The following is a 25,538-nucleotide window of genomic DNA, read 5'->3' on the forward strand; positions in this document are numbered from 1 at the left end:
TCCTGACCTATAACTTGCATAGGGTTATGATTATTGTAGAAAGTATTGTCAAAATGGTTTGAGGTAGAGGAAATGCAAATAATGTTCTTCTAGACATATTGAGACAAATTACAATTAGACTTGAAGTTGTGACCCTATTAAATGATTTAATCACCCTATTAGGAGTGGCCTAGTTAGAGGAATTTGGATAATTCCATTAGAATGTCACCTTGATTAACGAATTTACAAAATGACAGTTAGGTAAACCTTGAATAAATTATTTTTATTTCCAAAATGGTTGTAACAATAGGTTTTCTCTATAAAAATACAACTCACTTTGCAAATTCAAATCTTCAATTGGCTCATTTGTTTGTTTATTGATATGCTTGGCACCCCTTCAAGCAATCACACTTCACTAATCTTCTCACTTCTCCTCTGCTACTTTTCTCTTCATAGGTTCTCCTTTATATTTCCAATCAACAATGAATCACCTTAGAAAACATATCTTATGCCTCTTTAAGTAGGTATATTTGATCTTTTATCTCTTAAACATCACCATAGATCTTAGGGTTAGGTTAGATCCAATCAGTCTATCTATCAGGTTATTCTTCCTCTCCTTTCTTGATACTTCTAGAAAATTCTTAAATCATTTCTTTTGATCACATAAATTTTTTTATTCATGCAATAAATATGCCAACTTATCAATCCTTATCATCCACATGTTTTGACTAATTTAAAAATTTAAGCCTAAAACTTGATTCTTTTACAAACTATTTATTTTTTTCGATACTCATTCATCACCATGTAGCTTGTCATTAATATTTTGTCTCACTTCACTTCCACTAACTCTCTTGGTCATCACTACACTCGATCGCTACTCCAACTTTCCTTGCCATAACTATTACTTGGCTAATATTGTTTACTCAACTAACCTTGAGTTCCTTAATCTTGTGCTTCAATAGCCTCCTAAAATTTCCACTCGATCAAGCTTACTATTTTACTCAATTTCTTATCTTCTCTTCTAAACATCAACCTAATTATCTTCCTTACTTCATACAATGATTAAAAAACTCATCATCTTGTCAAAGACTAACCGATTAAGTGCCCATTATAATTTCATCATACTTTCTCCTCATCACTCAACAACTTCACTAGTTCATTTAGTTATCTCTCTTTTCAAATCCTCTTCATCAATCAATAGATATGGAACACATCACATGTAGTAAATGTCATAGTAAGGTTTGACATCAATGAAAACACAACAATTATTTCAATTGTAGTTTCCAACAATTTCCCTCTTTGACATTGATGACAACATCTCTAGTTACCATGCAAATACAAATAATATTTTCATGATTTATCAGTAATAATTCCTTAATAACTCCCTCTGTTATTTGATACAAATATTCTTTAATATCCTTAGTTTCATTTTGATTCTCATCCATCTAAGATATCAATTGGTAATTATTCAATACTAACACCAAATGTATTCTAGTGCCTCTCTTGTTTGCAATTTGTACCTTGTTATTTTGATTCAAGAGATATAGATACTCTTAATATTTGTACCTTATGATGACCCGAGGGTCGAATGTTATACTTTGATTTAGTACCATAAATGCTTTATTGCTATTATGTTCAATTTATCACATTTGCATGTTGATTCTATTTTGAGATGACAATAGATCTATGATGATATCTAGTTATATGGTTTATTGGACATATTTGTCGATTATATTATGAGATGGATTTTTATGCTATGGTTATTTACTTCAGTCTTGTATTTTTATGCTTTATGTGAACATGAGTGATGTAAATGGATTAATTAGTTATTTAATACATGTTTCTTTGGCTATGATATTATATGAAATTGTACTTGATCATGTATTTTAGTGTGTAGGATTTATATCCCTGGCAGTGGCACATGGAGTTAGTGATTCAACTATTCATATTTTACCAATGTCATCCCAGTATGGTTGATGTATCCTTATTTAATTATTTTAAATTAAAACCTTTTGATGATTAGTAAATCCAAACTCATTTGCATTATGTGACTAGACTAGTGAGCATGTCTATGCATTTAGAGGTTCGCATTGTCACGAAAGTCTTAAGTGATTTTTTATAATTTTGGGTTTTCGAGCTTTAAATATTTTTAGATTTAATTTTTGGCAACTTTTCCTGAGGTGTATTCATGTTATAGAGAATAACTTGTTTTCATTTTGGTCGATTCAGGGTCTAGCTACTATAGTTGGCTATGTACCCTAATCGACTATTCACTCGAAAAGTGAATAAGTATTGAAAAAGTGATTTTATTATTCACTTCTCACTTTTTGAAATAGAAAATTTGAGAGCTTTTTGAGAATCCTCTTCTGAAGGATTCGAATTTTGTTTGTTCTAGGAGCTGTGAGCATGGGTTTTTTGCGAGGTTAGTCTCATTGGATCTAGCTTAGGGAGTTTATGCTTTGCCATCACTTTCAATAGATTTGGTAGGTTATTTATTGTATTGCGTGGGTTTCAATTTCTGCCCCTTTTGATGTCAGGAAGGACCTTCCTTCCCATTTTATTGTTTTTACTCTATTTCAACTTTTGTTTCTTGTAGTAGTATGTTAGGAGGCTGAGAACTAGTGTTCCCCTCCATTTTTGTTTGTTGGTTCTACTCGGTTGGTCGGGTATGAACATTTTCCCTATTTTCAAGATGAGGGTTTGGGGTTTTGAGCTGTTATGCTAGCCATTTTTGCATACGATGTTCAAACTCATTTATTTTTTAATTTTCAAGGTTTTTATACCCAAAAGTTAAATGGGTTTTAATTTCAATTTTTTTTCCAAAATTTGGGGTTTTTACCTCATTTTGTGTATCGCCCTATTTTCTCTAGTTTTCTTGGCACAGTGTGGGTTGTGGACCTGGACGATCCATTTGGATGTTAGTTTGACCATTGTGACACTTTTTTGTTACTTTGGGATGTGTTCCACATCTGTCCTCTCGAGTCTATTTTCGATTGAGTAACTTTCTACTTTATTTTCTGATCCAGTCCTTGTGTTATGATCTTCATGATGGTGGTGTGCCACACACGAGTACGTGCACATAAATTTTTGGATGACTTGCGAGTCTTGATCTTCCATGGTACTTCTAGAAGTTATGATCATTGGGGTTGGGTTGGGAGTTTGCATGCCTACAGGCACTCATCATTGGATGAGCATGGGTAGGGTAGGGTAGCATATGGAGGGGGCTTCTATCTTGTAGGCCAACGATCATGGTGCCATGAGTTGGCAGAGGGAGTTTTATATAAGTGGTAACTAAAGAAAATACTAGGTGGTAATAAAACTTAAGATAATAAATGTGTGAGCACCTGATTAAGTCCAAGGACACAATGTGTGAGCACCCATTTATGTTTGAGGACACATGATATGAGCTTAGGCTTGTTGATGCCAAGTTAATCTTCATGATATCAACCCCTACATAGTAGCCCATTGAGTGTCTGACTAGGACCTGTAGTTTATGCATTGTCTATGTCTTGGTTTCAGTCATCATACTATCTAGCATGAGTGTTAACCATAGATGTTTGCTTTGCATGTGATTGTGGTTGGATCATTATCTCCATTAACATGATAGGTGTGGACCTATGGGTGCCATGTGGTTGGGAGATGTAGCTACCTATACCACTGCTAGGGACCAGTGTACAAAGATGATCTATTGTTCTAGCATGACCATTGCTGGATGTTTTCACTTGGTGCTTTGGGTTCCAAAGTATGCTTTCTTGTGATTTATGCTTTTATTGGGATGCTTGTATATCATGTTTTGATGATGTTAGTTACTAACACATTTCCTTATTATGATGATTAGCATGTGATAGGTGACATTATCTGCTTGTAGGATTATCTTATGCTTATTCCTAGCATGTTAGATTTCTTTATGCTTATGTTGTAGCATTTTTATTAGTGACGTCCCTATTATGATAGTACCGATGATTTGATCAGTGACTTGGGATGTTACGCGTGGGGGATGGCTAGGGCCCACAATGGTCTTATGATGCCATTGATGATTGGGAGGAACCACATACCGAGTTTTTTTGTATTTCTTATTGCAATGTCACTTCCATTTACTATGATGTTGCTTTTAGTACATTGTGATGTTCCTTCTGTACTTTTTCTTCTTACTATTTGTTAGATGGTTAGTTGTTGTTTTCCATCTTTCAGATATGGTTCGAGTGTTCTTGCCTTGGAATGTAGATCTGGTACTCCTTGGTGTGGAGGTTTTGTACTCTATTTTACATGTTTTGTTGTCCTTAGTGTTTCCTTGTATTTTCTTGGGTGACCATGTATCAACATGGTGTGATATAATATAGTGTTGCATGCCCATTAGGATTGTATCACGTGTTCCCTGATTGTGTCACATGCCTCTTGGAGTTTTGTTGTGCTATACTTTTTAGTATCAAACCCCCTTTGAAGAACTATCGTATGATACCCTTAAAGTATCATATGCCCTTGTGAGTTGTATCGCCTAATCCCCAAAAAATGTCACCCTACTTTAGAAGTATCACACAATACTGGATAGTATTGCCCAGTGCTGATTTAAAGTATCACCTAGAAATTGCAAAAACCTGTGCAGATGGGCAGCGGGTACTTTTTGGTAAGACCCAAACTTTTTGGGAAGGTTTTAGGGTACCCTCTTAGGTGTTCTTCAATCCCTTGGTATTGAATTTTGAAATTTAGTTGTGTGTACTCCACATTCAGTCCTTTGGGGTTTAAAATATATCATTTAAGTATAAGTTGAGATAGGTTCCAGACCTCTACGAGCTAAGATAAAGATTCTAGGAAATTTCAGGGCTTCAAAAATTTAGACTTAGTCAAATTTTAGGGCTTCAAGATTTTAGAATTAGCCAATTTTTAGGAGTCAGCAATTATCTTTTAGCTTGGTTGATCTCTTATGTTTTCTTGTTTATGTTTTGGTTAGTAGTGGCATTTGGAGATCCATTGGTGTTTGGATGATTGTCAATCTTTCATTGCGATCTTTGTGATCCATGTATTTTTTTGTCATGTACACTTACACTTGTTTAAATTTTTTTTATCTTGCTTGTATTTCATCCTTGTTTCCAAGGATCTCCGGGCAAGGAATTACATGTATTGGAAACACCACTTTTAGATCTCTTCTTATAATTCAACTTTTCCCTCTGATATCTAGATGATAATACCTCTAGTTCTATTCACCCTCTGATATGCATTCAACTTCATATATATCACTCTTTTGATCTCAACATGTAATCTTCTTCAAAATATGAATTCTCCCTCTTATTCATATTCTTCATATGGATATGAATGGTAACTATAAAACTTCTCCCTCTTTGAAAAAAATGGAAAAGACATCAACCATTCACATGTATAAGCTCTTCAATATGTCACTATCTAACTAATTATTGACTGATGGAAGTGTAATGGGGGGGGGGGGGGGTGTGTGAATAAAAATCTTAAGCACTTTTTTTTTCACCAATTCATTCACACATTCACTAGTTATCCTATGCATGTAAGACTTGTAATAATAAGCTTACTGTAACATGTAAATCTGATATATCACATGCATGAAAATAAACACATAACACAATATTTGTCACCGAGAAACCCTCCAAGGTGAAGGTAAAACTAAGGTGGGGATGACACCCAAAAATCTTCATTACCATAGTAATAAAGTTAACCTGTTATGGTTACAATATTTGATCATAAAATATGATCTACCCTATGAGAGGCCTACCCTGTTAAAAGCTTAAGATACTATTAGGTCTCACCTTGTTAGAGGATTTAATACTTACAACAAAGTAAGGACTTTGTTAGGAGATTTACAAAGATCTGTTAAGACTACTCTATTAAGAGATTTACCTTGATTCAAGTTAGTTAGAAATAATTCAGTACTTAACTCTCGGTATGCTCTATAAGCTAATTTTGAGTCTTCTCATTGCTAATTGATCATCTCCTCTGATATGATAATACTTATCTTCTCTTTCACTGCTATGATTAAGTCACTTTCTCTGTTAAGTGATAACATAACCCTTTCATTGACTTTTGATTTAATATTGATCCTTCACTTCACTATTCACATATTACTCCTTGTTCACATGCATACACTTCTCATCTACATGTCATACTTCTCTACTCTCACTCTCATTCTCACTCTCAAATCTAGGTTACGATCTTCTCTATTTAAAGAGTTATGTAAAGAATTTTCTAGATGCTTCCAAAATAGCCTCTCCATTTGAATCATTGATCACAAACATAAGGATATGTAATCCATGTCATTGATACACAAAAATCTCTATAACACCCTCTACAAATAATAAATATTCCTTCCATGTCAACTCAAAAATGTTTTACCTCAAAATATGTTCCATTCCTGACTTTTATGTAAACTCTCCATTCCTCATCCTTTACTATTTTCTAACACTCAACATTATTGATGCTCAATCTATATAGTACTTGACACATACTATGTAACTCGATACTTGTATGCTTGAAACTACTCGATCAATGTTGAGCTCAGCTCGTATAGAAAATACTCAGTGACCATACACTTACTTGGCTCCTATAGAGCTTGGTACATACTTGCTTATGTACATGACTCAACCTATATAGAATATCTCAGTCGTAGTGATGACCGTTTGACTCTGCCTTGTAAATGACTAAGTATTTGACACTAATAGACAACAATAGTTAGAGATATCAACGACTAATATACCAAAATTAATTCTCTTTGCCTTGACTCCTTGTAGTCACATATGATCATGCTTCAATCAATCATTTCACAAACATTAGGTAGCTCCTAAAGTGTGACTTCCTGCATCAATGTGTAAGATATTATGATCACAAAATTTGATGCAATGGAACATCTCTTCTCAACTTGCTTCAGATAGGGGAATCACCCCAAGCTTTCCTCTTAGATGCATACAATATATCACAAAATTTTTAGTGATCTCTTTCTTCATACCTTTCAACAATTGCTTGATCCATACACTATTAGAACAATTAACTACTACAACATATTCAGCCTCTGTTATAGATTGAGAAATATAGTTTTGTTTCTTGCTTGTCTATGAAATCAATCTCCTACCTAGAAAGAAATCTCCTACACTTGTAATCTTTTTGTCATCAATGTTTCCCGCCAAATCAACATTTGTATAAACCTTCAATTCAAACTTGTTACTTTCTTGTACCATAATCCATAGTCTTCTATTCCTTTTAGATCTCTTAGTATCATTTTCAATGCCATCATGTGATTTTCTCTAAGATATGTAGAAAATCTAGCTACAATTCCAAAAACTAATGCAATGTCAAGTATGCTATGTAAAACATATTGCAATTTTCCAATCATTGACCTATTTAATGTTTGATTCACCTTATTAGTGTCATCATTATTTGAGAGTTTATGTCCAATCACCATAGGTCTTACAACTAGTCTTGAGTCTTCTATTCCAAAGGTCTTCAATATCTACTTGATATACTTTGATTATGTAATGTAGATGCCTTTCTTAATCGAATAAACTTGAAATCCAACAAAGAACTTGATCTCTCCAAATATTTACATATCTTGAATTCCTTCTTCATTTCATTAGCAAATTATTTGCACAAAAATATTGACCTCCAAATATGATATCATAAAAAATAAAATTAGCTAACAATATCTTACTTTCAAATTAACTTTTTAGGTACAAATTTCTATTGTCATTAGTTCTTGCAAAACCAATTTTCACTAATTGTGTAACCTTTTGTACTATGCTCTAGGGGCATGTTTAAAACCATATAATGCTTTGTGTAGTTTGCATACCATATTCCTCTTTCTATGATCAATAAATCCTTTAGGTTGTTCAATGTAAAATTTTTCCTCCAAGATTCCATTGAAAATGTAGATTTAATATCCATTTAGTATACTTTGAATCATTTTTAAGTAGTATATGCAAGTAAAGTTCTCACTCTTTCCAACCTTGCAACTAGGGAAAATGTCTCATCATAGTCAACTCCTTTTTCTTGTGCATGCTCCTTATAGACTAGTCTTTCCTTGTTCCTTGTGACTTCACCTTTCTCATTCAACTAATTTCTAAAAACCCACTTGGTTCCAATCTCATTCTTGTCCTTTGGCTTGGGTACTAATGTCTGTGTCTTTTTCTTCTATATTTGATCAATTTCCTCCTTGTTTCCTTAATCTAATCTTCATTCTCCAAAGCTTCTTTAACTTATTTAGGTTCTACTTCACATAATAATCATGTATTATTCTTCAACTTACTTCTTGTCATGACTCCTAAATATTTTCTTACAATGATTTGGTCTAGTGTATGATTCCTCCTCACATACTTAGCTAAGATAGGTTTAGTTTTTCTTTCTTCTTGATGTATTTCATTTGGTTCTACATTCTCTTCAATTTTAGGTAGTGCTGGATACAACTCAACTTGATTTGTTTGGTGTTTGATTCTCTCTTTCTGTTGTTATTCTTCTTCTATATGTGACTTGACCCCTATAGCTTGATGCTTGGTAGAGCTCTTCTACTGAACCTCGATAGATCTTGGTTGTTGATGCTCGATAACCTCTTTCTTTGGTTTAGATAACGTGCTAGATACACCTTCATATATGTAGAAAAATTCAATGTAGTCTTTAGCTTCTTTATTGCATTCCCCTTCATTCTTTATTGCAAATTCATCAACTCTAACATTTGTACTTTCCACAATTTTGTTAGTGTTAGAATTCAAAAACTTATATGCCTTGCTTTAGTGGAATATCTTAGAAAAATGCCTTCATCACTTTTTGCATCAAGTTTTCCTTTTATTGCATCTTTCAATATGTAACATTTGCTTCCAAAAACTTTGAAATAATTCACATTAGGTTCATAGCCATACCAAAGTTCAAAAGGTGTTTTATTTTTACCTTTGTTCACTTGAACTTGCTTAAGAGTATTGTCTGTGTGAAATGCGGGCCTTAGATCCTCATGTACACTTCAATATAGTCATTATCTAAAAGATCATTCCAAAATGAAGATGAAATTATTCATCCGAGTAAATCTAACAGTTTGACCTATTGTCTTCTAACTAGAAGGATTTTTCCTTTACTCTCAGAATGAGAAGCAGGCAACCAGACCTCTAGAATGAAGGATTTTAAGCTATATGAGATATGCAAGATAAATCTAGATGAGAATGCATTGTTAAGCTAAGGAATAAAGAAATATATTATGCTAAATGAATGCATTTTGAGCTAATATGAGATTGCAATGTCAAAATTTAGGCTAAGAATCTAAGAGAAAATGAGTGGATATTTTAGCATAAATTTGATGCAAATTCCAATTGTCTACCTCTATAATGAGGAATGGAGAGCTGCTTTTATAGAATCCAAGAGGTGATCGACAGTTGAAATTAATCATAATGGATGATCAAGATTGAAGAGGAGAGCTAGTCATAAAGGAAACTTCCTCATGAAAAGGGAGATAATTGGTTGCCTTTGAGTGATAAAAGGAGTTAAATGACTACCTTTTTAAGAATATTTAATTTAATAAAATAGAATATGAACTCATAAATGAATAACTTTAATTAATTGAATAATTAAATTCAATAATTAAAAGAGGAGATATCTTATCAAATTAAATGAATTTAATTCCTTTGTATATTAGCTTAAAGAGGTCATTTTAATTCAGTTAAAGTAGAACACTTATAATTAAATTAAATTAAATCAATAGGTTTATTTAGCTAATTTGAGTCGATACTTAGGAATTAAATAAATAATATGATTAATGCAAATTAGGGTTTTCTGCATTTGACACTTAGGTCGAGTAACAATTATCAGAATTAGAATTGCCTAGTAAAATAGGACTTAGGAATGATTGAATAAACCAAAATTGGTTAATATGGCAATGTGCCAATTTTGGGGTATTACATTTGCCCCTCTTTGAATGAATGTGTGAGAAACATGTTTGATTTAAAGAAAATTAGAAAACATGATGCATAGATCAAGAAATGATATTGGTTCCACAATTGATGACATAGAGACCAATCAATAAGATTTTAAAGATTATCTCTAGAATAGAGCTTAACCTTAGGGAATCCATATAGAACAACTAGATACCAAGATGATAAGCTTTTAAATATTATCTCTAGAATGAAGCTTAACCTTAAGGGATCTAGATAGAACACCTAGATACCAAGATGATAAGCTTTTAAAGATTATTTCTAGAATAGAGCTTAACCTTAAAGGATCTAGACAGAACACCTAGATACCTAGATTGATAAGCTTTTAAAGATTATCTCTAGAATGGAGCTTAACCTTAAGGGATCCTAATAGATTACCTAGATACCTAGATTGATAAGCTTTTAAAGATTATCTCCAGAACAAAGCTTAACCTTAAGGGATCCAAATAGAACACCTAAATACCTAGATTGATAAGCTTTTAAATATTATCTCCATAATAGAGCTTAACCTTAAGGGATCAAGATAGAACACCTAGATACTTAGATTGATTAAAAAAAAAAGCAAGATCCCATTATGAGTCATAGAATCATCCCTAGAATGAGGCTTGACCCTTAAGAGTCAAGATGGACTGTCCTAATACCTGTCCATCAAACTTTGATAAAGACTACTATAAGATGTGATTAGTTGATCAAAAGATGAGATAGATGACATAGTTGTCAGATAGAAAGGAGACAAGATGCCCTGGGTGATGAGATGCCCCGAGTGATAAGGACATAAGATTCAGATTGAGTTGAAATTTAGATTCAAAGATATATTCATCCTGCCCCCTTGGGGACAAAATTGAAAGATGACACATCAGAAATATGATGTAGAGCAATACATCAAGAGATACAAAAGAAATCAAAGATTATAAAAGAGATCTGAATGATCAGGAGAAAATTTGAAGCCAACCCAGAGTGATTTCGAGGTCCAAAATACCAAGTTTGACCAAAGTTGACTTGATTTGACCATAGTTGACTTTTTCCATTATTTTATTCAAAATTTTGAAGAAAATGTAATTTGAAATGATTCCACGATTTTCAAAGTATTGAAAAAATGTACTGCACAAATGTTCAATCACATTGGTCCCAAAAAATTTAAAATGTGATTTTGAGCTATTTAAGTGTGTCAAATTTTGAATTCAACCATGAAAATGGATTCAAAATAGTCAAATTAGCCAAGGGATGATTTTTGCACAAACTGGAGCACTTTACAAAATTAGGTCAAAACCTATATAAGGGCCCAAAGGGTCATTCTCAAATCATTTGCACTTTTGTCTTTAGTGAAGAAGAGAGCTCTGAGGCAAAAATGGTGGTCCCCATGTCTTCTCATTGATTCAAGCACTCCTGACAACACAACTAACCAGTGGACTATGGGCATCTGGTGAGTAGTTGATAACCTTGCCCCAAATTAAGTTTTTCACACTTTATGAGGTGTTTTTAGCATGTTTTTGGGGATTTTAAAAAGTGTCATGTTGGTTCTTATGCAAGGATGTCTCTCCTCGTGTGAAGCCGATCTCTTCTCATGCTCTTTGCCTAGTGCAGTGGGTTTTCTTGCATGGGAGATACCCACATGTCACACGAGAAGACCTAGTTGTTGGGTATTTTTTTCTTAACATTGATCACTCCTCATGTGAAGTTTTGTATGCTTGCACGAAGATGTGAAATTTCGTATAAGGAAGTGAAATTTTGCACAAAATTCTAGTGCTAATTGCAGATTTTTAAGTTGAAATTTTGATTTTGTGTTGAAATTTTTCATGGTTTTGTTTTCATTATATTTGTTTTTCTAGTGGAGACTGATCATTTTCCTTTTGTATTTTTTCATGTGTGCAAGTTACCTTAAATGATATCAGATTTTGATCCCATTACCCACCACACGGAGCTTTGTTGCAACAGCTCAATGATGCAGATATGGCACATATTGATAGATTGAGGTTATCGTATCTATGTCAAATTCCACCAGTGTTGGTGAATCATGGCCTATTGACTACACTGGTGGAGCATTTCCATTCAAAGACAAACACCTTTCATCTTCTATAGGGAGAGATGGCTATTACCTTAGAGGATATCTATCAGATTTTGAGGATCTATTTCCATGGGCCGAGAGTGGCCTATGACACAAGTTTGTGAGTGGGTATAGAGGCACTTCAAGCCATCTTTTAGCAAAACCTAATTATAGGTACATTGATCTCATTGGATGAGCTTGTGCATACGTATGGTTCCACTCATAGATTAACATCAATTTTGGGGATTTTCATCAGTTATTTCTTGATGCTTGATAGAGGCCAACATGGATTAGAGTAGCAGTAGCTAGTTGAGCAGGGAGATGAGGAGATCTAGGATCAGCCTATTGTGGGAGCTCGGGGCAAAGATCTCTTGACATAGGCCTAGGATGCTCTGAGGAGATCAAGAGAGAAAATACAGACTACACAAAAATAGTTGGGAGATCTTCACATACAAGTTGCTATTAGGGATGCCCAGATAGCATATCAAGATCAAGAGATCCATGATTTTTGGGGATAGCTAGAGCTAGCAATGCTGAGAGAAAAGCAAATATTTGAGCAATAGTAGGAAAAGATTTGACTATAGTTAGCTAGAGTTGTATATTACTTTTTAGCTTATATGGCAGTTGTACCAGATGAGGCTAAGAAAGTGCCTCTATTTTCATAGTATGCATGAGAGTTAGGAGGTGCACGGCCAGCCACAAGACTTGAGATGCCTCCTCCACCTCCTCCTCCTCCTCCACCACCACCAGGAGGTGAGGGGGAAGGAGGGAGTAAGATATTTTTTAATTTCAATTTTGATCTAGCTCTATATCCATTGGTGTGCCAATACCATTTTATAGCATTTTTATTGATAGCACTCGAGTAGCACCCATTTTTGCTTTGGATGTACACTTTTGATATATATATATATATATGAGATTTTGATTTGAGTACTCTCACATGTGCCACTTTATGTCCTTATAGTTCATTGTACATGAGATGTTTAAGCTTATGATTATGAATGCAAATATGATGTGATGTAGGAATGCAAATTTGTTTTGATATATGAATGTAGTGTAGATGAGATGGAGTATGGAATTATGTATGAAATGAAAAATGTAAATGGATTGACATCTCATGTAGTGTTCCATGTTTTTGGTGATAGCGACAGGGATCCATTGAGGAGCAAGAGGATGAACCAAAGAACCAAATGCTTGCGTAGCCATAAAGAAGCATGATACTTTGAAGAAACCAACAATCCATCATCACAAAAGGATGTAATTGAATTAGTCATTGAGCCATGTACTTATGTAATGCAAGCTTATATTAGATGTGAACCCTAGGCTAGATGCTACCCTAGGTTTGGTTACCAAACTTTGATAATTATCATCACTGAGCATTTAGATAAATCCATGTGTCATACAATTCCCACTAACATTACTGTAATGCCTCGCCCGAAGATCCTTGGAAACAAGGATGAAATACAAGTAAGATTTTCTTTTATAAAAAAAACCAAGTGTAAGTGCACATGATAACAACCTACATAGATAAAAAAGATCACAACGAAAGACAACAAACAACCTCACACCAAAGGATCTCCAAACATCACTACCAAACAAAACATAAAAAGAACACATACGAGATCAACCAAGCTGAAGAAAAAAGCTCATTCTTGAAAATTGGCTAAGTCTGAAATCTTGAAGCCCTGAAATTTGGCTAAGTCTGAATTTTTGAAGCCTTAAAATTTCCTAGAATCTTTATCTTAGCCCATAGAGGTCTAGAACCTATCTCAAATGAATCGTATATCTTAAGTATAACTTATACTTTAACGATATATTTTAAACCCCTAAGAAATCTATTTTGAACTAGGAAGGTAAAAAACCAAAAGGGTATCCAAAACCAACTTCCAAAATTTTTCTCGACAAGCCTAAATAGCCCCTATTTTTCACGCAAAAATACAGGACTGCAAAATTTCGTGCAAAGAAGTGCATAGCCTCCCGTGGAGAAGTGCATAGACTCGTGCAAAGAAGTGCATAGTCTCACATGAAGACTTGCATTCTTGCGTGAAGACTTGCATCCTCGCACGAGAACACAAATCAACATGCACAAAAAAAAAGTAATAACAAGCCTAGGAAACTATGAAACAAAGTTCCTCCACACTGGGGAGTACCGGATCCACATTTCGAGGCAAGAACACTTGAATCAAAGGTAAAAGATGGAAAACTGGAGGCAAAGTCTAACCATCTAATCAATAGCAAAGGGAAGAATGAAAAGTGAACATTGCAGTGAACTGAAAACAACCACATCACATTTAAGCATAAATAACATAGTAATAAACAAAATAACAAACTAGGTATGTAGTTCCTCCCAACTGTCAATGGCATCATAAGACCATTGTGAGCCCTAGCCATTGCCCCCACAAATAACATCCCAAGACACCGATCAGATCATCGGTACTATCATGATAGGGATGCCACTACTAAACATGCTACAATATAAGCAAAGGAAATCTAACATGCGAGTAGTAAGCATAAGATTAACTTGCAAGCAGATAACATCACCTACCACATGCTAAACATCATAATAAGGAATGCATTAAAACTACATCAACTAAACATGATAAACAACATATCAATGAAAGCATAATCACAAGAAAGCATACTCCATAATCTAAAGTACCAAGTGACACATTAGCAACAATTACACTAGGATCCAAGACCATCTCTGTACGCTGGTCACTAGCAGTGGTGAAGGCAGCTACGCCTCCCAACCACATGGTAACCATAGGTGCACACCCACCATGCTGATGGAGATAATGATCCAACCACAAACACATGCAAAATAAACATCCATGGCTAACACTCACACCAGGTAGTATGATGACTGAATCCAAGGTATAGACAATGCATAACTATAGGTCCTAGTTAGACATCTCAATGGGCTACTATGTAGGGACCAACATCATGGAGAATTGATTGGCATCAAAAGGCCCAAGCTAGGACTTGTGCAGATTCAACATCCCTCAATAGAAAGGCTCTAGCACCTCAAATCTTTTATTATCTTAAGTTTATTACAACCCAATATTTTATTTAATTATCACTTAATTAAAGCTTCCTTCGTCAACCCTCTGGGCACAATGATCACCAAGCTATGAGGTAGAAGCCCCCTCCATATGGTACCCTACCCTACCCATGGTCATCCAACGATGAGTTCTTGTAGGCATGCAAATTCCCAACCCATCCCATATGATCACAACTTTTGAAAGTACCACAAAAGATTAGGCCTCGCAGGTCACTCGAAATATGTACTTGTGTGTGGCACACCACCATCACAAAGATCATACCAAAAGGATTGGACAAGAACACAAAGTAGAAAATCCCTCAATTGAAACAAAATCAAGAGGATGGATGCATCACGCATCCTAATGCAACAAAAGATGCAAAAATGGTCTAACTGATACCCAAATGGATCATACAGGTTGACGAACTACATTGTGCCAAGAAAACTTGAGAAAATAGGGTGGCACACAAAATGAGGCAAAAACCCCAAATTTAGAAAAATTTGAAATTAAAACCCATTTGGCCTTTGGTTGCTAAAACCCTAAAAAATTCAAAAATAAATGAACTCAAACACCATATGCAAAAACGGCTAGCACGATGGCTCAAAATCTCAAACCCCCATCCCGAAAATAGGGAAAACGTTCATACCCAACCAACCGGGCAAAACTAGCAAACAAAAATAGAGGTGAACAATAGTTCTTAACCTCCTAACATACTACTACAAGAAATGGAAGTAGAAACAGAGTAAAAACATTAAAATGGGAAGGCCCTACCTGATAGCAAAAGGGGTCGAAATTGAAACCCACAGAATAAAATAAATAATCTGCTAAAACTGTTGAAACTGATGGCAAAGCAAGAACTCCTCAAGCTAAATCCAATGAGATCAACCTTGCAAAGATCCCACACTCATAGCTCCCACAATGAACAAAACAATAATCCTTTAGAAGAGGATTTCCAAATTTTCTCTCCAAATTCAATTTCCAAAATGTGAGAAGTGAATAATGAATTCACTTTTCCAATACTTATTCATTTTGAGTGAATAGTCGATTATGAAAAAATAGCTAGCTGGAGTAGTTAAACTACAAATCAACCCAAAAAAAAATAGTTTATTATCCATAATGGAAATTCACCTAAGGCAAAGCTGCCAAAATTAAATTCGAAAAGATTTAAAACCCAAAAACCTAAAATCACAAAAAATCACTTAACACTTTCATGACAAATACAAACTTCTAAATGCACAAACATGCTCACTGGTCTAATCATATAATGTAGATAAGTTCAGATTTACTAATCAATGAGAGGTTTTAATTAGAACAATTAAAATAAGGATACATCGACCATACAGGGATGACATTGGTAATTATGAACAACTGAATCACTAACTCCATAGGCCACTGCCAAGGATATAATTCCTGCACACTAAAACACATGATCACGTGCAATTGCATATAATATAATAGCCGAAGTAATTTAAACATTAATTAACTAATTAATCCATTTACAACACTCATGTTCATAAAAAGCATAAAGAACATAAATGAAGTAAATACCCATAGCATAGAATCCATCTCATAACATAATCAACAAATATGTCCAATACATCATATAACCAGATATCATCATAGATCTATTGTCATCTCAAAATAGCATCAACATGCAAATATGATAAAGTAAACAGTATAGAAGTGAAGCATCTATGAAACTGAATCCAAGTATAACATTTGACCCTCGGGTCATCTCAAGAAACATAAAAAGAGTATCAAGCATCTCTTGAATCAAAAATAGACAAGGTACAGACTGTAAACACGAGAGGCACTACAATTACAATCATGAGAATATAAATATGACACATGTTCTAGTTTTTCCAAAATTAAATGTAATCATTAAAGGCATAAGAAGCCATAATGACTAGAACACTTGTCCCTTTTAATGTAGCAAGTTAACATAAGCATCAAAGAAAACATGCTAGGATGACCAAAATATTTCTTGTGTGCAAACACACCAAACACACAAGAGATCCTTCCTATGCTAAGTAATTTATAATTATTCTATCTACAATGACCCTTGCATTCATAACTTGAGATAGAAATGTGCTAGATATACTCACAGTGACCCATATGTTCACTTAGTAGGACGAGAATCAATATTTACTATAGCATAAAGAATTCACTCAAACAAGAAAGGAAAAGAACCAACCTAAAAGAAGAGTCCATATAAAAGGAGTTGAGGTGCACATGGCCATTCAATATGAGATGGAGGCTCTTATAGTGGACCCCCCTCTTATATGGATGCTCTAGATCATTGGAACTAAACCACAAACAGAGAAAAAAAAAAAAAGATCATGCCCCCAGTCCTTGCTTCTCTAGTCAAAAGTGATATCATCAATTTTCTCAAAGAGACATGATAAAGAAAAAGCAAAAAAAACAAAGAAAAGCTCAACATATTCCAAATAAATTCATCATTTTGAGTTCAATTTCTATGTTATAGAATTGATGTCAAGTGTTAATGTGTAGAATATGTTTCAAAGAAATCTCTTTAGTAGGGTGACAATAGTAGATAGACACAATTAGAAAAACTAGTGACTCAAGTCAAAGAGGAATCTTTAGTAAGAAGAACCTTGGTAGGAACTGAGTGACAATAGAAATACACCATTAGAATAACTAGTGACTGACATGAGAGAGATCTTCCATGAGAGGAATCTCAAAAAGTGACACTAGAGATTAGAACAACTAGTGACTGATGCTTAAGAGATTATCCATGAGAGGAATCTCAAAAAGTGACACTAGCGACAGTAGGCAAACACAATTAGAACAACTGGTGACAAATGCTTAAGAGATTATCTGTGAGAGAAATCAAAAAAAGTGACACTAGTCACAGTAGGTAGACACAATTAGAGCAACTGGTGATTGACGCTTAAGAGATTTTTCGTGAGAGGAATCTCAAAAAGTGACACTAGTGACAATAGGTAGACACAGTTAGAGCAATTGGTGACTAATGCTTAAGAGATTATCCATGACACTGTAGGGTGTTGCCCCTGAGTTATGACAAGATTCAATCTATGAATACATGAGCAAAAGTAGCAAACTAAAGTAGGAAAGAAATTGTACATGAGCATGAAGATGCATTGTTAGATATAGCATTGGGAATAAGATGCGCTTGTTTACTAGATTTTCACATTCTTGGCAGAAATTCTATTGTTTTTCTACCATGATGCCTATTTGCTAGGTTTTCATCAATGGCATCTTTTTCTTTTTAAATTTTTTTTTGTATTTTTCTTTTTTGATTTTTTTGTATTATTGAATTTTCCATTTTTTTTGGTATTACCAAGGTGCCTATTGCTAGGTTTTTACCAAGGTAATGATTTTTTCAGGACTTTTTACAATTTTTAGAATTTTTCTAGGACATTTACATATATAGAGAGAGCTTTCAAAATTAGATCAGTTGTAGAACCACTTTAGGCGAAGAGTGTTGATGGGCTCCTTGAGCCCCTCTCCCTCAGCTGTGGAAAGTTGGTAAGCACCACATCTGAACACTGTAGTGACTATGTAGGGACCAAGCCAATTGGGTTCAAACTTCCCCTTTTGTACCCTTTTTTGTTGATTCTTAAGGTTTTCTCTTAGGGAAAGATAACCCAGTTGGATGTCACGTGGCTTTACTTTCTTATTATAACTTCTAGACATATGTTGCTAATAAGCTTGAAGATGATCACATGCCACTTGCCAATGTTCATCTAACAAGACTAGCTCTTGAAGCTGAGATATTCTGTGATCATCATCGGTAATGAGGCCCTTCATGGAGATTCTTAGAGTAGGGATCTCAACTTCAATTGGAAGCACAACATCCACTCCATATACTAAAGTAAAGGGCATTATACCCGTTGAAGTTTTGATACTTGTTCTATAAGTCCATAAAGCTGGATTAATCTGAAGTTGCCAGTACCTTCCAGATTTACTAATTTTACGATGCAAGATCTTAAGGATCACCTTGTTGGATGCTTCTACTTGACCATTACCTTGGGGGTAATAAATAGAAGACCAATGTTGCATGATTCTGAACTTTTTACACAACTCCTTAAGATCCTTTAAAAAGAATTGTCCTCCATTATCAATAATAATAGAAGAAGGTACACCATACCTACATATGATGTAATTCATGATGGAAAAAGCTACAATATTTCCATTTTCCATGGAAAGAGGGACTGCCTCTACCCACTTAGTGAAGTAGTCTATAGTAGTAATGATAAACTTATGTCCATTTAAAGAAGATGGGTAAATTTAACCCACAAGATCAAAGGCCCATTGTTGAAATGGCTATAGTGTAACAAATGGAATTAAATCTCTAGCTGGACCATGAATTAGATTCCCAAGGAGTTGGCATTATTTTCATGACTTGGCATATTTGATTACCTCTTGCTCCATATTTGACCAATAGTAACTAGCTCTAATAAGTGTACGAGCTAGTGTCAAGCCGTTAGAGTGCGATCTACAAATTCCCTTGTGTACATCTATTAACATGCTCTTGGACTCATTAGGTTCTAAACACCTAAGGAGTGTTCCATCGAGATCTCTCCTAAACAATTCATTAGCAATAATAACATACTATGAAGCATTACAGATAAGGTGATGTCTTTCATTCCAAGTTAGATTGTCTAGAATGGTTTGGTCATGTAAGTAAGAGTATATGCGTTGGTAGCAGGATGAGTCATGTCCTACAATAGAACAAATCATCCTAGACTTAGGAGTCATAGGTAGGGTAGAGTAATGTTTCCACCAGGAACTCATGTTGGAGGCCATTTTCTTGCATTTGTAACAAGGAAGCAAGAGTAGCCATGGCATCAACCACTTTGTTGTCTACCCAAGGAATTTGTTGGAAAGTGATATGAGAAAAGTATTTCTTCAAGTCAACCACCATGCACTTATAAGGAATCAATTTCTCATCCTTTGTCTAATATACATCGTTGACCCGATTATTATAAGCTATGAATCACCAAAGATGTTCAATTGATCCACTCTCCATTCAACTGCAATCTTCATGCCATTAATGAGAGCTTCATACTCTACGATATTATTTGTACAAGGAAATAGAATCTTGTATGCCTTAGGCAATGAATACCTTTGTGGTGTGATGAACAAGAGTCCAACACCCAATCCCTATTGTGTGAAGGAACCATCAAAGAACATTACCTAAGTTTGATGTGCAATCGTTAGAATTGATTCATCAAGAAGATCAATTTTGAGTGGAAGAAGACTCTTAATTGGTGCTTTTGCTAACTGATTAGGAATTTCTTGTCCTTTGATAGCCTTCTATTCAACATACTTAATGTCAAACCCGCTTAGCCAATCTTCCTATTATAGCTATTTTGTTGAGTAAGTACCTCAGTAGATCAATTTTAGCAACCAGTCACATATTATGAGTGAGCATGTAGTATCTCAACTTTTGAGAAGCAAAGATAACTACCAAGAAAGCCTTCTTAATGATATTATAATTAATTTCATAAGAAATCAGTGTGCAACTCAAATAGTAGATAGCTCTTTCCTTGTTATCATTGTCTTCTTGTGCTAGTACGACACCCAAGTATGATTTTGTTACTAAAATGTACAAGACGAGAGGTTCCCTGTGAATAGAAGGCATCAAGATCGGTGTATTAGCAAGGTATTATTTTATCTGTGTTAAGCTCTACTCACAATCTTGACTCTAGCTGTATTTCACACATTTATGCAGTGTCTCGGTAAAAGGTTGTGACCTATTTGTCAGTTGTGAGATGAATCTATGAACAGAATGAAGTCTTCCTTGTAAGCCCTTAATTTGACTGATATTACAAGGTGGAGGCATGTCCATGATTGCTTGAACTTTCCCTAGATCAACCTTGATTACTTTTGCAGACACAATGTAGCCGAGTAGTTTCCAAGATGTGACATCGAATGCACACTTCTTGGGGTTAAGTCTCAGACTAAACTTCTCCATGCAAGCTAGGATAGGTCCCAAATCTTGAAGGTTAGTGTTGCATTTTGTGCTCCTAACCAAAGTATCATCAACATAGTCCTCCATTATTTTATGCATCATGTCATGAAAAATTGTAGTAACTACCCTCTGATATGTAGCACTAGCATTTTTCAAGCCAAATGGCATCACATTCCAATAGAAAGTTCCCCATGCACAAGTGAAAGCAGTCTTTTCCTTATCTTTTGGTACAATTTTGATCTGATTATAACTAGAAAATTTGTCCATGAGTGAGTATATTTCTTATCCTGTCATCATATCAATGTTGGGGAGTGAAAAATCATCCTTTGGACATGCTAAGTTTAGATCTTAGAAATCTATATAGACTTTGATAGATTTGTCATGCTTGGAGATCAAAATAATGTTTCATATCTATTCAACATAATTAATAACTTGGATGAAACTAGCTTTCAAAAGCTTTTCCAATTTATCTTTGACAAGCAATGCAACATGAGGATGCATTTTTCTAAGTTTTTGTTTGATTGGTTTAACTCCTAGTGCAATTCAAGTGATGCATTACATGATCAAGGTCTAATCCTAGCATATTTGAGTATGTCCATGCAAAGTATATCTTTTTCTCTTGGAAGAAGGCAATGAATTCCTCCTTTTCTTTTGGAGATATTGACTGTGCAAGATGTATCATGTAAGGATGTTCTTCTATTCCCAAGTTGATTGGTTGCATTGGCTCTATCAACACTGATGGCCTTTTTTGGAAATGACTAGGAAGTCTATCAAATATCTCATCTATAGGCACCTTAGATTGGTTTTCACCCTTGGATATGTCTTTTGTTTTTACATTTTTAGGTTCTGACATTGCTACAATGTGGTTTTCATCATCGAACCTTTTATTTTTTTCATCTTGATTGTATGGCTGAGGTATTTGATGCCAGCTTCAGTCATGTTGACACTTTGTTTGCTAGTGGAAGATGCCACAGGTTTGATAGCGTTTAAGTAATAGGAAAGAATATAGTAATTCTAGAATGTAGGGACTTTGCTAGATGAATTAGAATTCCAGTCTATGAGCTTGACATAGGTGAGTGAAAGAGAAGTGATGGGTTCAATAGCATTCATATTATAATCATCAAGTGCTTGGACCAACTTTATCTGCAAGTGTGATCGAATGCCCTTGAGTTCTAACATCATGAATCGAAGACTCGATGACACCATTTTGATGAGACTCATTTTACCTAACCCTAGATGCTTCACTTACTTCAAGGAGGTTTTCATAGGTATGAACTTGATCTATATCTTTTTCTGTAGTTTCTTATGAGAGAGAGTCAAATTCATATTCTTGAGAATCTGTGCTACATGGTGACAGATTGTAAAATTCCCCAATAGTGATAGGGACAAATTCTCCTTCATCATCTAGATTTTTACAAAGATACTCAATGTGTAAAGCAGGATTAGACTCTCCTTTTTTTTGTTCGATATGATGTGAATAAGTAGTATCATCAGAAGAAACACTATCACCATCCATGGTGCTAACACATGGTACAAAATCATTAGGTTTAGCAAAGAATTTAGCAATGGGATAAGGATAAGGATCCTCATCATCAACTTTGTCTTCAAGGTCATCAGACTTAGGTTGTAACTCATTTTCAGATGAATTTTCAGGTTCTTGGACAAAATTGTTGATCCCTAGATGGAAGGGAATCTTCTTGAAGCCTAGATCAGTTGTGTCTCAATTCCTTCTAGCTATTGTTTTGACAAGATCAATCAGACCATTGTTATTGTATCCAATAGGACCAGTTTCCTTGTAGCCAAAGTATTTCATGAGTCTAAGACTAGGACCATACTTCTCAGGAGTAATTTTATGAGACTATTTGATGAGGTCAATTGGAGTTTTGTCTTTGTAGATCAATGTAGCAATGGCTCTATTTTTAGCTTCCTCTTTGAGAGGAACAATAGCTTTGACAAAAGTACCATCATACTTAGTTTGAGGTGTCAACACAAAAGGTTTCTTTGCTTCAAATGGTCTCCCATAGAAATGTGGAGACTTAAGAAGAGATGTTAGAGACAGAACTAGTTCTTTGTGATATACACCCATTGTAGTTTCTTTTAGCTTGAGTGACTACACAATTTGCTTCAGCTTATTATCATGATAGTCTGTAGATTCCCTATTAGCAAGTACAAAGTTTTTAGTAGATTTCAGCATGTTATAGGTAGAGCTAGTACTTGTAGGTATGGTGACTTCAAATCTATGAAATGGGAATTTTATGCATTGATGGTAAGTGGATGGGATAGCATGCATCTCATGTATCCAGGGTCTTCCTAGAAAAATATTGTAAGCCAAGGGAATTTCAAGGACCTGACAAAAAGTGACATCCCTTTCTACAGAACCAATGCAGAGAGGCAACACCACAAGACCTAAAGACTTTCATTCAACTTCATCATACACTTTGACAGTGATCTTCTGACGGGGATCAATAGACTCTTTAGAATATTCTAATTGTCTGAGAAAAGTAGTAGAGAAAATATTCAAACCAACTCCATTATTGACAAGCACACATCAAACATGTTTCTAGCGTATCATGACCTCAATGTGTAAAGGTTGACTATGCAGATGACTAAGTGAATTGTTGTCCTCTTTAGAAAAGGACATATAGTAAGGTGAAGTCAGATGACCTACCATAGATTGGAACCTCTCAAGATCAAGATCTTGAGGGACACTTTCCTTAGTGAGGGCTTTGTTGAGAATCTACCTATGAGCAAGCAAGATTTTGAGCAGTTCAAAGATCATGATTTGAGCATTTGTTCATTGTAACTGATTGAGTGTACTGTAATAGCAAGTTTTGTTCCTTTCCAGATGGACCAACAAAAGGTTTGTCTTTGTGTTGTTCTATTTCAGGGGTAGAAGGCACAGGGCCTTTGAGTACTAACTTGGCGTGAGAATGCGTAACAATGTTGGCACAAGTTTTTGATGACTTGCTATCAGATGTGGTGGAAGTAGGACCTCTTAAGAAAAATGGTTGTCTTAGGTTTAGCTTTGTCTTGTTTACCCTTGATGGTGATAATGTCACTGTAAGAATTTGGCTTAGGCCAGAATTCACCCAAGAACTAAAGAACTCAACACAAGCACAAAATAGACAAAAATAGACAGAGTATGATCAGAATGACGATATTCATTCAATAACTGGATGAGAGTACACTAGGAGTGCCTGAATATAAAGGCCTCAAGGGAGCTTCTATAATGCATAAAAGCCAGCATCATGATATGTCATACAACCAAACACATGTCCACCAGATATGGGTTATCCTCCATTGAGCACAGGATTAAGTGCGATGATGTGAGGATAAGCCTACAATGGTGTAGCATGCAAATCAGTGGTGTAGACAACATGTACCAAATGAGGAGTGTGAATAATTGTGTTGTCATCATGACAATTCAGTGAATGATGTATACTCATGTGTTGTAGACACCATGTGCATAATTAGAGTTGCATAACTCAATGAGAGTACAAAAACTCCTAAGTGTCTCACCTAAAATAATAAAAAAATAATGCAAAATAATTAAATAATGCATTAACCTAAGTAAAACTTAAGTAAGTGTAATAAGTAAATACTTATTTATACCAACACATCCCCTTAAGTGCAACTTAGGGGAATGCCCTTAAGCTAATGAAATCTAGGATGATATGCAGGATGGGTCCTGGCTACTAGGCCATGTTAGGTACCCATGTACATAATGATATGCAATCTCTCATAAAGTGGGGAAGGAGGGAAAACCTCATAGGAAAAACCCTCCCCCAAAAAGAGAGATAAATAAGGATGCATGGATGGATGGAGTAATCAAGACCCCCCCCATTATGATGATATTCACGATATGCATACTCTTCAAAGGAATAGATATTTGACTCATGTGCCTCATATCATATGGGTTCTTCAAGAGAGGATTTTTCTTCATTGAATCACTCAAAGGTACTGCAAATCTTCATGGGGAATGATAGTAAAATGGAAGTTGAAGGAAAAGGAAACATGGAGATGGAAAATGGAGAGTTTCAAGAGGTTCTCTATTTTCCAAACCTAATTTCAAATCTCCTATCAATCTACCATATCACTCACCTCGGAGATGGACATAGAGTTGAGTTCCTTCCAGACTCAGTAAAAGTGCACAGTCTTCAAGATGATTCCTTGGTTGCAGTGGGGAAAGTGAATGATCACAAGAGGTTGTACTCTTTCTCACATTTTGTACCCAAGTCTTCTTCAAAAGCCTTGTTATCTAAATCCAATTCAAACATGCAATTATGGCATAAGCGGTATGGTCATCTTGACTACCGCTATCTTCAGCAACTTTGCACATACCAAATGGTCAAAGTATATTAAGAAAATAATATAAATAATAGTGCATATGAATTAACTATTAAATAAAACATATGAATTTTTTAAGTTAATAACTTAAAAAATATTATCTTCTTAATAATAATAAAATAATATTATGATGACATTCACGATATTAAATAATAATAAAATAATGCAAAATAATTAAATAATGCATTAACCTAAGTAAAACTTAAGTAAGTGTAATAAGTAAATACTTATTTACACCAACA

Source organism: Cupressus sempervirens, chromosome 1, assembly GCF_028749045.1.
Source record: "Cupressus sempervirens isolate cs-2001-9-10 chromosome 1, ASM2874904v1, whole genome shotgun sequence".
Classification (NCBI taxonomy): Eukaryota; Viridiplantae; Streptophyta; class Pinopsida; order Cupressales; family Cupressaceae; genus Cupressus; species Cupressus sempervirens.